Below are 16,666 nucleotides of genomic sequence, written 5' to 3'. Positions count from 1 at the left end.
TCCAGGAAGCAGCGCGTTGGCGCGCTCGGCTACCCTGGCGGGTATCGTTATTAAATGAACATTGACCGTTAACTAAATTTACGCCGGAAGAAACATCCCTTTTAAAAAAAATGTTTAAAATACGAAACACAGTGTAATGCCAAACGTGTCACATATAAAATAACGTAGCTGAAACTATGACTACAGATCTTAGGATTTGTCTTGAAAGCGATAAAATGGAAAATTATCATCAAATAACGGTAATTCATGATGTGTGTAACGTTTTCGGCGTAAGCAGAGAATTGAGTTAGCCAAATGTGTGCCCGTCCTAGGTGAATGGTGATGAGCAGAAAAACGTGGGAGTAAAATGTAGCTTCGGAAGTCTGATAAAAAGGACTAATAGAAAGGAAGGTTGTTCATGAACTATGTAAGTATGTGTTTCAAGGAAGATTATAAGACCTAATAAGCGGGCGTATGTTATGCAAGAGAGGAGGTAAAGGACTCGGATCGAAAAGGAAAGAGCATGTCTTCAGCTATACTTGGAAGCAAAGGAGAGGAGGAACAAAGATGTATAGCGTGGTAGGTGACTGAATGTGTCCAAGTCAACTGAGCGCAATGACGTCATAAATAAGGATAAACAGGGTGGCCCAAGCCAAGCGTAGGTGTGGTAAATTATTGACGTAGAAGAAAGCAGGAGTTAGGGTATAATGTGTATGTCGCACCGCTTTATTTTTCAAAGACAAGGAACACAATTTCCACTATAAAAATTAGTCGATGAAAGCCAGGGATTAAAGGATAAGTAAACTTATAAGTAGTGTGCTTGAATTGACAAACAAGCCCCGATGTAGATCACGAACGTTCGGTTACGTCCAGGGCCAGGCGGGAAATGAGTTTCTCTACGAAAAAGTACCGAATAAAGTTCTTAACTTTGTCATGTGTTATCTAGAGCGTGACCGTGTTTCAGCAAGCAGCTACAAAATATTGCAATGGTCGCCCTCTCCTCTGGAAACGGTCGCTGAACCTCGTGAGACCTGAAGTGTCACGTGTTATGACGTACGTTACAAAGACTGTAGATCTGTAAATTTAAGGGGATCACTGCTATCAGCTGCAGCGGAAAGTTACGCGGAATCTGCAGCGACGAGCAAAAATGTGTACCGCAGAGGGATTCGAACCCCAGATCTCGTGCGTACCTTAACCACTGCGCCATCAGCGATACAGCTTTCACGCATCTGCACGGACTATCTCGACACGCCTCATGGTCGATCGACATTCCCACAGAGCGCCACCTATTCGCAGTCACGTCCATTGACTCCTGTTTGCTATTCTGGGATTCCCACAGGAGGTAGGACCTATTTGTGCATTTGCACTGAAGAAGGTGCATCCATTGCCAAGCTAGTAGCATCGATTATAAGAATGCGCGGTGTCTGTTCTTTCGGAGACCACGCATTCATATAACTGTATATCTACACTACTGGCCATTAAAATTGCTACACCAAGAAGAAATGCTGATGATAAACTGGTATTCATTGGACAAATATATTATACTAGAACTGACATGTGATTACATTTTCACGTAATTTGGGTGCATAGATCCTGAGAAATAACTACCCAGAACAACCACCTGTGGCCGTGATAACGGCCTTGATAAGCCTGGGCATTGAGTCAAACAGAGCTTGGATGGCGTGTACAGGTACAGCTCCCCATGCAGCTTCAACACGATACCACAGTTCATCACGAATAGTGACTGGCGTATTGTGAAGAGCCAGTTGCTCGGCCACCATTGACCAGATGTTTTCAATTGGTGAGACATCTGGAGAATGTGCTGGTCAGGGCAGCTGTCGAACATTTTCTGTATCCATAAAGGCCCGTGCAGGACCTGCAACATGCGGTCTTGCATTATCCTGCTGAAATGTAGGGTTTCGCAGGGATCGAATGAAGGGTAGAGCCACGGGTCGTAACACATCTGAAATGTAACGTCCACTGTTCAAAGTGCCGTCAATGCGAACAAGAGGTGACAGAGACGTGTAACCTATGGCACCACATACCATCACGCCGGGTGATTCGCCAGTATGGCGATGAAGAATACACGCTTCCAATGTGCGTTCACTGCGATGTCGCCAAACACGGATGCAACCATTATGATGGTGTAAACAGAACCTGGATTCATCCGAAAATATGTCGTTTTGCCATTCGTGCACCCTGGTTCGTCATTGAGTACACAATCGCAGGCGCTCCTGTCTGTGATGCAGCGTCAACGGTAACCGCAGCCATGGTCTCCGGGCTGATAGGCCATGCTGTTCCAAACGTCGTCGAACTTTTTGTGCCGATGGTTGTTGTCTTCCAAAGGTCCCCATCTGTTGACTCAGGGATCGAGACGTGGCTGCACGACCCGTTACAGCCATGCGGATAAGATGCCTGTCATCTCGACTGTTAGTGATACGAGGCCGTTGGGATCCAGCACGGCGTTCCGTATTACCCTCCTGAACCCACCGATTCCATATTCTGCTAACAGTCATTGGATCTCGACCAACGCGAGCAGTAATGTCGCGATACGATAAACCGCACTCGCGATAGGCTACAGTCCGACCTTTATCAAAATCGGAAAGGTGATGGTACGCATTTCTCCTCCTTACACGAGGCATCACAATAACATTTCGCCAGGCAACGCCGGTGAACTTCTGTTTGTGTATGAGAAATCGCTTGGAAACTTTCCTCATGTCAGCACGTTGTAGGTGTCGCCACCGGCGCCAACCTTGTGTGAATGCTCTGAAAAGCTAATCATTTGCATATCACAGCATCTTCTTCCTGTCTGTTAAATTTCGCGTCTGTAGCACATCTTCGTGGTGTAGCAATTTTAATGGCCAGTAGTGTATTTATCTCCCGAAGCTAATAAGTCCGCGTTCTTAGCTCCCTCTATGGCGACCAATCATAACCACGTAGTGCCACAATGGAGTCAAGCTTTGCGGTGCGGAGGCCTCTGTGTGTGTGGCTGTGTGCCACCACCTATCAGCATCTGTTTATTCAGATTTTGGTCGATGCATATGGCGTACTCAATCACATATCCGCATTTACTTAATGTTGCCACACTCTAGTGCATATTTAAATCAATTCACTACAATTTGTGACTCACTTACTAGATTTCTTCGCTCGCACTTTTGGAAAAATTGCAGCGCTATAGAATTTTGCGACAGCAGTTGTGATTACGGCTGTATACCCATCTTGAGCCACAGACGTCGACGTAGCCGCCTGAAGGGAGAAGTGGCCCACCGGAGGGATAGAAGACCGGTCGCAGAGCGGGCGCTGCGCTGCGCCACGGAACGGCACGCTCCAGTGGTCTGCGCTCGCGTGCTGAGCAGTGCAGCGCAGACGGATAAGTTATCGGCTTTACGCCCAGACGAGCCATTATGGGCGGCTCGCGAGCGCGCCGACCAGACCAATTCACATGCAGATAAACTGCCGGCGACGCGGAATATGGAAATCGCCGGCGGCGGCCGTGTACCGCCTAAGCCGCCGCCGCGGGCGCGTACAAACAGGTAATTCACGGCGCCCGCCTCTGTTGCTGGCCCACTAGAGCGTGAGCATCCACTCTGCTGGCCACGCACGACAGGCCTCCATCATCGCCTGTGGCTCGCGTTAAAAGCGGCTCTGACAGGGGCGGGGCACTTACCGTCGCATTTCTTAGCAACAGGTAGTCTGTTGTTACCTTTGCGGAGTGGCGCCTACTCAGTATACTTCACACAATAGAGACTCATTTCCTCCGAATAGGAATATACAGGTGCCAAGTCACTCCGATCACTGTAGTGCAGTGCCTGTGGTTTTCCGATATACTCTGCGACGTCGTTCAGACATGCTTAAAACTTTGGCACTGCTATATAGTATTTCATGCCAAGACAGGACTGCGACAATCGTGTCTCTCCCTATGACGGAATTACAGCAAATGTGCGAGTGCGGGACGTTTACAAACGGTGACACATGACACACGGAAGTTTGGGTCAGCCCTGAAGGAGTATTCAGAGAGCCCAGACGGAACCCGGCACTATAGCTCACCGTGGTCGGTCAGAGGGTTAGCTGCCCTCTGTAAAAAAAATAAATAGATAAACGCCTGAGTTAATGTATCAACGATGAACTTCAACAAGTGTCATAGGACGTCCGCCCCGAACAAATACAACGATCGATTACGAACAAAATGAGATTAAAAAACGGTTAAGGCATGCGCTTGCGTAAATCGGGAAATCAGGGTCCGAGTCCCGGTCCGGCACAAATATTCATTGTCACCAATTCATTGGGCACCAGGAGTCTGATCATATTCGCAATTGCAAGTACATTTAATGTACTCACTCCAGTTACTTTAACGCAAGGTTAGCCGGCCGCTGTGGTCGAGCGGTTCTAGGTGCTTCAGTCCGAAACCACGCGGCTGCTACGGTCTCAGGTTCGAATCCAGCCTCGGGCATCGATGTTTGTGATGGCCTTAGGTTGGTTAGGTTTAACTAGTTCTAAGTCTAGGGGACTGATGACCTCTGCGGTTGCGTTCTCGCTTCCGACGCCCGGGTTCCCGGGTTCGATTCCCGGCGGGGTTCAGGGATTTTCTCTGCCTCGTGATGGCTGGGTGTTGTGTGCTGTCCTTAGGTTAGTTAGGTTTAAGTAGTTCTAAGTTCTAGGGGACTGATGACCATAGATGTTAAGTCCCATAGTGCTCAGAGCCATTTGAACCATTTTTTGAACTTATGACCTCAGACGTTAAGTCCCATACTGTTTAGAGCCATCTGAACCATTTAACGCAAGGTTACTACTGCCCCAGCCCGTGTCCGGGGCCACGCACTAATAAGCCAAAATATTATGACCACCTGCTTAGTAGACTATTGGCCCACCACTGGAACGCAGTAAAGCAGCAATTCTTCCTGCCATGGTTTGGACGAACTCTTGGTAGGTTTCGGGAGGTACGAGGCACAAGAGGCCTTCGAACAGGTCGCGGAATTCGGGTAAATTACGGACTGGTGGTTTGCACAAGCGTAGCTAACACTGGACAGCGCCCCTCATTTGCGACATAGGGTTCGGAGTGTCCGAAGGGTTCTAGGCGCTACTGTCTGGAACCGCGCGACCGCTACGGTCGCAGGTTCGAATTCTGCCTCGGGCATGGATGTGTGTGATTTCCTTAGGTTAGTTATCTTTAATTAGTTCTAAGTTCTAGGGAACTTATGACCTCAGAAGTTAAGTCCCATAGTGCTCAGAGCCATTTGAACCATTTAGGGTCCAGACTGGACTAATCTGGGGCCCAAGACATCAACGAGAGTTTGCTATCACGCTCCTAAAAGTACCGTTTCGTGACTCAGGCCTTACAACGGACAGTTGTCTTGGTGGAAGACGCCATCGCTGTCGGGGATGACAAATAGCATGAAGTGACGCAGGTGGTCCCCAATAGCATTAGTGTAGCCCACAGCTGTCATGGTGCCTACGATTACTATCATAGGTCTCACGGAAGCTCAGGTGAAAGTTCACCATAGCATAATACTGCCTCCACCGGCCTGAGTCGATGCTGAGTAGCATGTTTCGAGCAGCTGATCGCCGGCATGACGCTGGCATCTGTACACGATCAACAAATTGGTGTTAAAAGAACGTGATTCATCCGATGAGGTAACACGTGCCCACTGACCCCGGTACTGTCTCGACGATACCGCGTCCACTGTAGTGTTAACTTACGATGTCGCTGTAATAGTAATTAACGGTGTCGTTGGGTGAGCGTGGGAACACATAGGGGTAGTGTTCTGTGGATCCCCATGTTGAAGAAGGTGTGCTGAATAAAGTCTCCGAAAAGCTTGTCCCTGAGCCATCACTGCACTCTGTCACCAGGTCTGTCCATGACCTCCTGCTGTCCTGCTTTGTAGAGCAGGCAGTCTCCGACCTTCACGTTACGCGACAATGCTTGGGCATCGAACACCTTGTAGTCTAATCGTGGTTTACCATAGATGCTCACGACGGTAGCAAGTGAATAGCCGACGAGCTTTGCTGTTTCGGACAAGCACGTTCCTAGACACTGCACCAAACAACCTGCCGTGTGTGGAAGTCGCATATGTCAGTGGATTTCCCTCTTTTTTGCCCCGAATTTTCCTCACTTATCTCTGCTCGGCTTACGTATTTTCCTTTACGTGGACCGAGCGAGGTGGTGCAGTGGCTAGCACACTGGACTCGCATTCGGGAGGACGACGGTTCAATCCCGCGTCCGGCCATCCTGATTAAGGTTTCCCGGGATTTCCCTAAATCACGCCAGGAAAATGCCGGGATAGTTCCTGTGAAAGGGCACAGCTGAATTCCTTCCCCGTCCTTCCCTACTCCTATGAGAACGATGACCTCGTTGTCTGGTCTCCTTCCCCAAAACAACCCAACTCCTTTACGTGCCACATGCGCGGATTGCCACCAGACGGTATTCACTCTTGCAGTGGGACAATGTTTTGACTCCTCAAAATATATTGCCAACTACAAAGTCTGTGAGAGCCCAAATAATAATGATGAAAGTGACATAAAAATTTCCTTAAAATAAGACTGGAATATAAATTAAATTTAAGTGTACATTCCTCGTGCCACAGTACCGCCTATTGTGGAAAGTACTTCTACCCATATTACCTGTCCTGCTCCATTCGCTTATCGAGCACAAGTACGCTAATATCACTTATTCTCATGACCCCTATGGAAAACATACTACGGTAGCAGCACAATGGTCATACAGTCTTCTTCGAATACAGGCACTCTGCTTTCCCACTAGGGTTTCCTGAGAAGTGCTAGTCGCTTCTTCCAGGGATTCTCATTTAAGTTCCCCGACCACTAGACTTTCGTATTGGCTACACCGACCTGTTGCCACTCTAGCAGCACGTCCCTGATTTCGTTCGATGTCTGTTATCATACCTACTCGACAGGGACACCCAATACTGGTACATTACACCAGAACTGTTTTGAGTAGTGTCTTGCATGAGATTTCTTTCACAGTTAAAGTGAGTTTTCCCACAACCTTTCCAACTAATCTATGTCTTCCATTCGTGCTCCGTAATACTGATTATACGTAATCATCTCCTCTTGTATCGCTTCTCAGTGTTATCACCAAATACTTACACAAAATCAATAAATTAATTTCACCTAGGAGTTGTTGTGTAGACCACTACGGACCGACAGAGTTTTCCTGTCATGGAGAAGCTGAGTTGTCCAAGTGCCATCGCATCATCTTACCACCTGAAATATGTTACGTCTACACTACCTCCACTACAGTCAAAATGTCTTTATTAGCCCAAGAGCTTTCGACACGCGTTCATTCTGTCTTCAGGTGTACATGTTTTGGTGGTTTAACTGGCCAGAAGTCTAACGTAATAGTAAGACCAGAGCTCAAGATGCAGTTAACGTAATTACAAAGCATCAGTAGAGGCATTTCAGTTGCGACAGACGCGGTATATAGTTGATACAGTCCTAGTGCCCCTCACCTCACCGCAACAGTCATCTCAACTCGTAAGTAACGGATTAAAATGGATATTCTTCACAATAAAAGAAATCAGTGAACCAGTGCTATCTATAAACATTCGCAGTTAGGTCAGTTGGTCCCAAAATATTCTGTCGAGATCTGCATAAAATCCTTTTCGATGTCGCAGACTCCCCTCGCTCCGTTAAACAGGTATACGTGTTTCATAGCTCAGCCTCGATTCCGTATAAAGTGGTACAGGTGATGTACAGTAACTGGTCATGCCTTCCCACCCAAGACTGCGCTAGTTAAGCAAACACTCTCGTGAGTTATCTTAATTAATTGACACGTAGGATTTCCTCCTACATGTTTTCTGTCAACCTCTCATACATATTACTCTCGAAGCAGTTCTTCTAGCGCTTTGGATTCTTCAGAAAATGCAAGCAGGCTACCTGCAATTATGAGTCAACACGCGGAAGGCTAATTTACTTTTAATTATTCCTGGGATGCCATTACGATACTTTTATTAGAAAACTTCGTAAAACAGTAAAAATTTAATATTTTGAAACGATTTCTCTTAAAAAGGTAACGAGATTTGATACCATGATAACACCGACTGTCACACACGAACAGTCTCCGAATACAGCTGACTGGCGAGATTGGCGCGGCCTAAATATCTTGCTTACATCGTAAAACTCCGTACCTCTTCTAACACCTTTGGTAAATTATTAACAAATGGAAATGATCGTATGGCATTGTTGGCCGGGAGGCCCCATCCGGGGAAGTTCGGCCGCCAAGTGCAAGTCTTACGTCAGTCGACGCCACACTGGGCGACTTGAGAGCCGGTGATGAAGATTAAATGATGATGAGGACAACACAACACCCATTCCACGAGAGGAGAAAATCTCCAACCCGGCCGGGAATCGAACGCGGTCCCGCTTGGTTGGGAGGCGAGCACGTTACCGCCCAGCTAAGCAGGCGGACGTAATTATTAATATTCGTTTGTCTACTGAATTAACTGGTTTACTACATAGAGATATCGTGGTGTCAAAGCCCTGATGACCCGTAGACTCCTCCTAGTATCTGTTGTATGTAAAAAGTGGTCTTTAATAACTGATATTTGATAAAGAAAATTCTGAGTTTCGCTCCAGGACACTAGTGGTTCCCCCACGTATAGACAGTCAAACAAGATTCGCTCTCAGGACTCGCATACGTCTCCCCACTTCCGTGACTCGCTACCACGGCACACCTATGGGGCAAAGAGCTTCCTACTCGCTGCCATTGTATTCCGCAGTGCTGTTTATGGCAACGAATTACTTCTGCTATGTGCCAAGTTCTAGTAAACGTAAAATTTAGAAAGTAGAATACATTCCAAAACAAGAGAAACCTCACGGTGTCTTTACAGAAAACCAAAACGGCTACACAACAGACATTTCAATCCTCCTCTTTATGGCGGCCAAATTTCTAGATTCTGGGAATGACCTAACCTGTACATACCGTCACCGCCTTGTTGAGGTTATCAGCTGACTACGGACGTCACATTTTGGAATACCACAGTTACAAGTACAGATGCTTATAGAAGGATGGCTACACGGGTGGCTATTCTTCAACGTCTCTAAGAGGTGGAATTATGTATGTTTGTATTGAACTGGGGACGTAGAAACGGCGGAGAGGCTTCGTTTCCGCCGTAACCCTCAGTGGTACACAGCCGCACAACAGGCTAAAGCGTTCCACACACCCCACCGCCGCCCCACACCAAACCCAAAGTTATTGTGCTGTTCGACCCCCAGTGGACACCCCCCCCCCCCCCCCTCCCGCACGTGGCGAGGCTTCCCGCTCTGGAAGAGGTGACTGGTAGACAACAGGGAATCGTCAGCTTCTATCCAGTGGTTGTATTTTCCTACAGCAAGAAGTCTATTTCACTCGGCCGTTCTCTGGCAGCCGCTTTGTTTATTCTGTTAAACCTAGGTAATGTGGACCTGTTGCCTGACGAACCCGCGCGATCCGCCAGACTGGAATCGCTAGTAGCAAGGCTGTAGCTAACTTGTAGTCGTTTTTTTCTGTCCGTACTGTTGAGGAGTTTCATTATTTTGACAGTCTCTCTTATTTTCCTCTGCTGCATCCGCGGCTGCCAGGCCAGCACACGTGGTTCTTGAAGACTGATTGATCTGCCTCAGTCTGGTGGTGTTTAGCTGTACCTGACTTGTTGTGTTGACCCGCCTGTACGTTACGCTCATTCTCCGTCACGCGAATGATAATCAGCCTTCCGGTTTCACCAACATATACTTCCCGTCCATCCGAACAGGCGTCTAAAGGTCCAACGGTACCAAGCGACCGCCATGTCATCGTCATTCGATAGCAGTCACTGGACGCGGATATCGAGGGGAATGTGGTCCGCACAGCGCTCTCCCAGCCGTTACCAACTTCCGTGATCGGAGCCACTACTTCTCAATAAAGTATCTCCCCAATTGCCCTCACAAGGGCTGAGTGCACGCCGCTTGGTTGATTGGTTGGTTCAAAGGCGGGAGAATGGACCAAACTACCAGGTTAGGCAGATCTGGAAGGTCACCCATCCAAATGCTAGCCAAGCCCGACAACGACTAACTTCGTTGTTCTGACAGGAACTGGTGTTACCACAGCGCCAAGGCCCTTGGTAACATAGATATCTCTGCATCCATACTGAAGTTCGTAGATGCCTGCAGCTTGAAGAGCACGTTTGGAAGCCTTCGTGGGCCTAAACTGATGTCGAATGTTGCGGCCGCTAGGGAATATTGGCTTAATTCCTCCTTGGCGGCGCTCCTTGCCTACCCCGTCGCTTAGGCCTCTTGCGTAAGCTATACGAACAACGGAAAGAGGCTCTTCTCTTTCTTTCAGATTTATCTTCGCTGTACCTCACTGCTGGTTGTATGATTTTATTGCTATATCCATTCCCACGGAATGTTGTCCGCAGATCGTTTGGTTTTTGTAGGAGGTTATCTGCGTCGCCTGTCTTGTGGGCTCAGACTGTTAGCGTACATAACACATCGTTCTTTTGTGCTGAATGGTGGTACTACTCCGCATGCAGATATCTGGCTGTCTGCATCGGTTTGCTGTACACGTCATGCACTACACTATTGGCCATTAAAATTGCTACACCACGAAGATGACGTGCTACAGAAGCGAAATTTATCCGACAGAAAGAAGATGCTGTGATATGTAAATGATAAGCTTTGCACAGCATTCACACAAGGTTGGCGCCGGTGGCGACACCTACAACGTGCTGACATGAGGAAAGTTTCCAACCGATTTCTCATACACAAACAGCAGTTGACCGGCGTTGACTGGTGAAACGTTGTTGTGATGCCTCGTATAAGGAGGAGAAATGCGTACCATCACGTTTCCGACTTTGATAAAGGTCGGATTGTAGCCTATCGCGATTGCGGTTTATCTTATTGCGACATTGCTGCTCGCGTTGGTCGAGAACCAATGACTGTTAGCAGAATATGGAATCGGTAGATTCAGGGGGGTAATACGGAACGCCATGCTAGATCCCAACGGCCTCGTATCACTAGCAGTCGAGATGACAGGCATCTTATCCGCATGGCTGTAACGGATCGTGCAGCCACGTCTCGATCACTGAGTCAACAGATGGGGACGTTTGCAACACAACAACCATCTGCACGATCAGTTCGACGACATTTGCAGCAGCATGGACTATCAGCTCGGAGGCCGTGACTGCGGCTACCCTTGACGCTGCATCACAGACAGGAGCGCCTGCGATGGTGTACTCAACGACGAACCTGGGTGCACGACTGGCAAAATGTCATGTTTTCGGATGAATCCAGATTCTGTTTAGAGCATCATGATGGTCGCATCCGTGTTTGGCGACATCGCGTTGAACGCACATTCGAAGCGTGTAGCCGGCCACGGTGGCCGAGCGGTTCTATGCGCTGCAGTCCGGAACCGCGCGACTGCTACGGTCGCAGGTTCGAATCCTGCCTCGGGCATGGATGTGTGTGATGTTCTTACGTTAGTTAGGTTTAAGTAGTTCTAAGTTCTAGGGGACTGAGACCTCAGATATTAAGTCCCATAGTGCGTATCACCCGGGGTGATGGTATGGGGTACCATTGTTTTCACGTCTCGGTCAGCTCTTGTTCGCGTTGACAGCACTTTGAAAAGTGGACGTTACATTTCAGATGTGTTACGACCCGAGGCTCTACCTTCATTCGATCCCTGCGAAACCCTACATTTCAGCAGGATAATGCACGAACGCATGTTGCAGGTCCTGTACGGGCCTTTCTGGGTACAGAAAATGTTCGACTGCTGGCCTGGCCAGCACATTCTCCGGATCTCTCACCAATTGAAAACGTCTGGTCAATGGTGGCCGAGCAACTGGATCGTCACTATACGCCAGTCTCTACTCTTGATGAACTGTGGTATCGTGTTGAAGCTGCATGGGCAGCTGTACCCGTACACGCCATCCAAGCTGTGTTTGACTCAATGCCCAGGCGTATCAAGGCAGTTATTACGGCCAGAGGTGGTTGTTCTGGGTACTTTTTTCTCAGGATCTATGCACCAAATTGCGTGAAAGTAAATCATACGTCAGTTCTAGTATAATATATTTATCCAATGAATACCCGTTTATCATCCATCTGCATTTCTTCTTGGTGTAGCAATTTTGATGACCACTCATCAACGTCTAGCAAAGGCGTCGTGCCGTTATTCTGCATTTCTAAAGTGATCTGCATGTTCTTATGTAAGTTCTTGAGACGCTGGTGGAATGTATGTAGTTCTGCTTCCATATGCTGCCGTAAGACCAACGTGTCGTCCACATTCCTCAGTGGTAGTGGGTGGTATTTTATTCATCCTGACACCGGCCATCCGAGCTTCTGAACTTTTATCCCGCAGTGAGTCACACGAACAGGGAAGGATTTGGGTTCGAGCAACAGAGTGGCAGATGGTTCTAAACAGCCAAGAAGTTTAATCACATTGTACACAGAGGTTCAGAGTTCGTTTTTCTTCCTGGAACCAGGTTGATATTGTAAAACAATCAGATGTGGAGATGGCTTTGAATTACTACGTAAGCAGTTCAATCTGGAGTAGTTATACGAAAAGAAACGCAGAGATAAGCGATACTTCTCATAAATTACGAAGTAAGAAGTACGATGTCAATCTAGAACTTACCGCTTGGAAATATCTGTTTGCTGCAGACTTTTCCGCCTGCAAAAATTAAGAAAACGCGCTCATGTGTAAGCCTGATAGTACATATTTTACAAAAGATTGTCATGAAAGACAGTTTAATTAGATCAAAATTACTCATAGTCACAGAAGCGAAGTAATGATCAGGAATTATCTCGGTATTTACGTTCTACGACCCATAATGGCCCTTGATGTGTCTTTCAACACTTCATACTGCTCCACAAACAGCGTCATTGTAACATTTTAGTGAAACACTGCTCGTACGGTGTGCTCTAATATGAAACAGGTTGGCTAATACGAATTACAGGCAGAAGAAAAATATTTTATGTTTCAGTAACAATTCCTCGTTTAATGAAGCAGCAGTTCTTCATCATGGTTTATCACCATGTTTCCTTTTAGTATCATATACAAACCCCATCATTCGCATGCGTACTGTTGCATCCTAATACCCTCACGCAACATCTGAGGTTTTCCACAATTTTACTCGAGAAATCTTATTCCAATTTCACTTGAAGTGGGAGTTACTAGTACACGTGTCAAATGGGCAGTGTTCAGTAACACTGCTTAGCTAAAAGGGCGTGATTTGCATGTTGACGGCGTATCGTAGCTATCGACGATAGAGTATGGAACTCAAAGGACTGACATATTTGTTTTGCTATTCAGCAGAGATAATTATTGAACGAATAATTAACTTGATACTTATGTGCAGTTAATGGGTGTTGGTAATTAAGTCCATTACGCTACTGCAATCAGGAGGTTTGGCTCTTATTAGCAGCAAAACAGAACCAAATTGTTTCCGTGTAATTATGTTGTAACGTCATTAGGAAATTAAATCACTAACCTATTTCACATATAATTGGAAAGGGGGAAAGAGAATTTCGAGAGAAGGCGACAAAAGCAATGAAAATTGTTGAAAACAAATAGTAGTCGAGCACAGCAGGAATTTTAGCAGAGAAGTATTCAAAGTGAATCTCACCACTAGAATTATCAGGCTAGAATTACAGTCTCAGCGTCTGAGATATGGAACTTAATAACAATCAGTTACTAAGAGTAGGGGGGGGGGGTGGTGGTATCTTAAGCTTTTTGACGGGTTTAAAGCAGACCGCCACGACATTCTCCGCCGTACTAACCTCTCCATTATAAAATGCAACGTCATACCTGCCTCGCTAACATCTTTGTCTCTCCTAAAGCCAAACTGATGGTTACCTAACAGAGCCTAAGTTTTCATTTTCCATTTTACTTATTTCTTGTCAGTAATTTGGACGCATGAGCTGTTAAGATGATTGTAGCACAGTTCTCGCATCTATCTGCGCTTGATGTGTTTCAGATTGTGTGGATTATCTTTTCCGAAAATCTGATGGTATGTCTCCAGTCTCATAGATTGTACATTAACTTGATTAATCCGTTGGTTGTCGTTTTCCCCCAGTGATTATAGAAATTTTGAAGGGATTGTTTGTTAGCAAGTCTCCAAAACATCTGTCAATATATCTCTAAAACTGTGTCTCTAGCCATTCAGATACATTAAATATGTTATTTCACCACTAACGTTTATACACATTCTTTCTTGAATTTATCATGTAAATTAGGCTCCTAGAGGGACTACAGCTACACAGCGATGCAGATATGCTAATCAGATTACGCGTACAGTATTTGCTCGCTCGCATATTGCGTACATGAATCAGGCTGTGTACCCGTCTCTGATACTGGCCTGCGCTGGTGAACATAGTGTAGTTAGGTACAGCGTACGGTCAGTGGGTAAGCCGCTTCTATGCCCGCCGTATTAGGACACACAGACTGATGGAAATTTATGTGGACGTTCGCGCTGCACAGTAATTACCAACACAGGGTCGGCAATGATCGTGGCTCTCCATCATCAGCGTTGCGGCCGTGTAGTTGGAGTCATCAGCAGTTAGGGCCGGCACAGGATGCGCCTCAGTCATGGTACCTCAATTTTGGTCAAATGCTTGCGGTCGCTTCCACCATGTGGCTATTAAATTCTCTACAGAACAAGGCTAACTAGACGACAGGGCTTTCTCCAGTATTTTCCGCTTGCCTGTTTTCTCTTTTGAGAGGCCAGTACAGAAATTTACAAAGAAACGATTTCTATAATTCTCGGAATTTTTACAGATCGTTGAGTAGCTGTGAGACTGCAAATCCAGAGATCCACGGTTCAGTGATTAGACCTAGGGTTCCTGCTATTGCTTCTTTCACCTCTAACGATGAGTCGAGATGCGCCGTACATCGCAGGTGGCAATTGTTCTCCCCTATATATCTCACTGCGTTAGTCGAAGATCGAAGGAAACGAAGAAAGGAAAATTAGTGTTCAACGCGCCGTCGACAACGAGGTAATTATGGACGGAGCACATGTTCTGAATGTTTTGAGGTGTGCTCTTTCAAAGGAGCAATTTAGAAAAATCACGGATAACCTAAATCTGGATTGCGGGGCGTGGCTTTGATCCGTCGTCCTTCCGAACGCGAGTCCAATGTGCTAAGGAAAGCATCACCTCGCTAGGTGGAAAGCAATAGCGTGCCACGTCAAATATTACGAGAACACGCAAAGGTACGTTTACACGGGGCATATTTCACGGCACTATGCTCCAGAAATAGTGTTACCGTTAACAGTGTAGCAACATGGCTGCAATAAACTTCAACACTCGGCCGTAACGCAATATTGCTGATGTAGCGGGCTGCCGCAGGTACCGGGTGGTTATAATTAAATTCCAGCTACTTGTGGAGCACCAGTGTGGGCTGTAACTATCGTATGGCAGCGAAAATTGGTAAATAAGCCAATGCGTTAACGTGGAACCGATTTACGCTGGAAAAAAAAAATAGTTCTAAGTTTGGCCACCAGGTGCAAATCTGGTGCTGGACACAGTTGATGGTACATCACAATGTCATAGGACAAGCCAAACGTGAGTGAAGAGTATGGTTACCGAGAAGAGAGACCGAATTCTGTTAGTGAAATAGTTTTATGTGAACATCAGCAATTACAGTGCTGCATTAAGAGAGTATGCCCGACTGAAAGACACGAGGAAAGATCCGATGTCATTAACTGGTTTATAGAAGATGACAATGAAGAACGCGGCGAATCCAGGTGGAAGTTGTTGACGAGGTTGTTGTTGCTGTGGTCCTGGCGGAGGTTCAAGTCCTCCCTCGGGCATGGGTGTGTGTCTTTGTCCTTAGGATAATTTAGGTTACATAGTGTGTAAGCTTAGGGAGTGATGACCTTAGTAGTTAAGTCCCATAAGATTTCACACACATTTTTTTGTTGTTGCTGTAACTAAACGTGCAGCATGTGCCCCAGTTATTGCTGGTGCTCTTGCAGTGTCACGAGAATTGTCCATACCACAGTCAATACTACGGACAGTTTTGTTGTCTATTTTACACTGGTACCCACACAAGATTCAGACGGTGCAGCAACTGAAATCTCATGTTCCGCAGCAACGTTCTGAAGATGCTCGTCGGTTTCTGGCACTGATCGAAGTTGATGACATGTGGCCGGGCAATATTCTGTGGTGTGACGAGGCGCATTTTACACTACAGTGAATGCACAGAACTGCCTAATTTGAAGTACAGTTAAACGGCGTGCTGAACACGAAGAGGCATTGCAATCGGCGTACCTAATTTCGCGATATGGAGTATTATCGGTCCGTTCTTCTTTGAAGCAACACATCCAGACGACCAGTCAGATGTACCGTGACGTATGCACGTTATCGATACCTTCTTGTTGTACAATATGTGATTCCTTGTTTGGAAGAGCGCAATGCGTGGAAACCACCGTTTTCCTGCAAGATGGGGCAACACCTCTTCTCGCTAGCCCATGAAAGATCTGCTTAATGCTACCTTCCCATGGACGTGTTATCTCCAGAGACTTTCCAGAGGCATGATCTGCAAGATATCCTGATCTGAATCCGTATGACTTTCGGCTCTGGAGGTACCTAAAAGAACTCGTTTACCAGGGACACGTTCTGTCTCTGTCTGATCTGATGACCAGTACACAGGAAAACGTTGCTCAGATTCCTCCGGAACTGCTGCAATCAACTGTTGAGCACATCCTTCTACGGACTCAAC

This window comes from Schistocerca americana, chromosome 1, assembly GCF_021461395.2.
Source record: "Schistocerca americana isolate TAMUIC-IGC-003095 chromosome 1, iqSchAmer2.1, whole genome shotgun sequence".
NCBI classification, from domain to species: domain Eukaryota; kingdom Metazoa; phylum Arthropoda; class Insecta; order Orthoptera; family Acrididae; genus Schistocerca; species Schistocerca americana.
Note: the sequence above shows the minus strand (reverse complement) of the source record.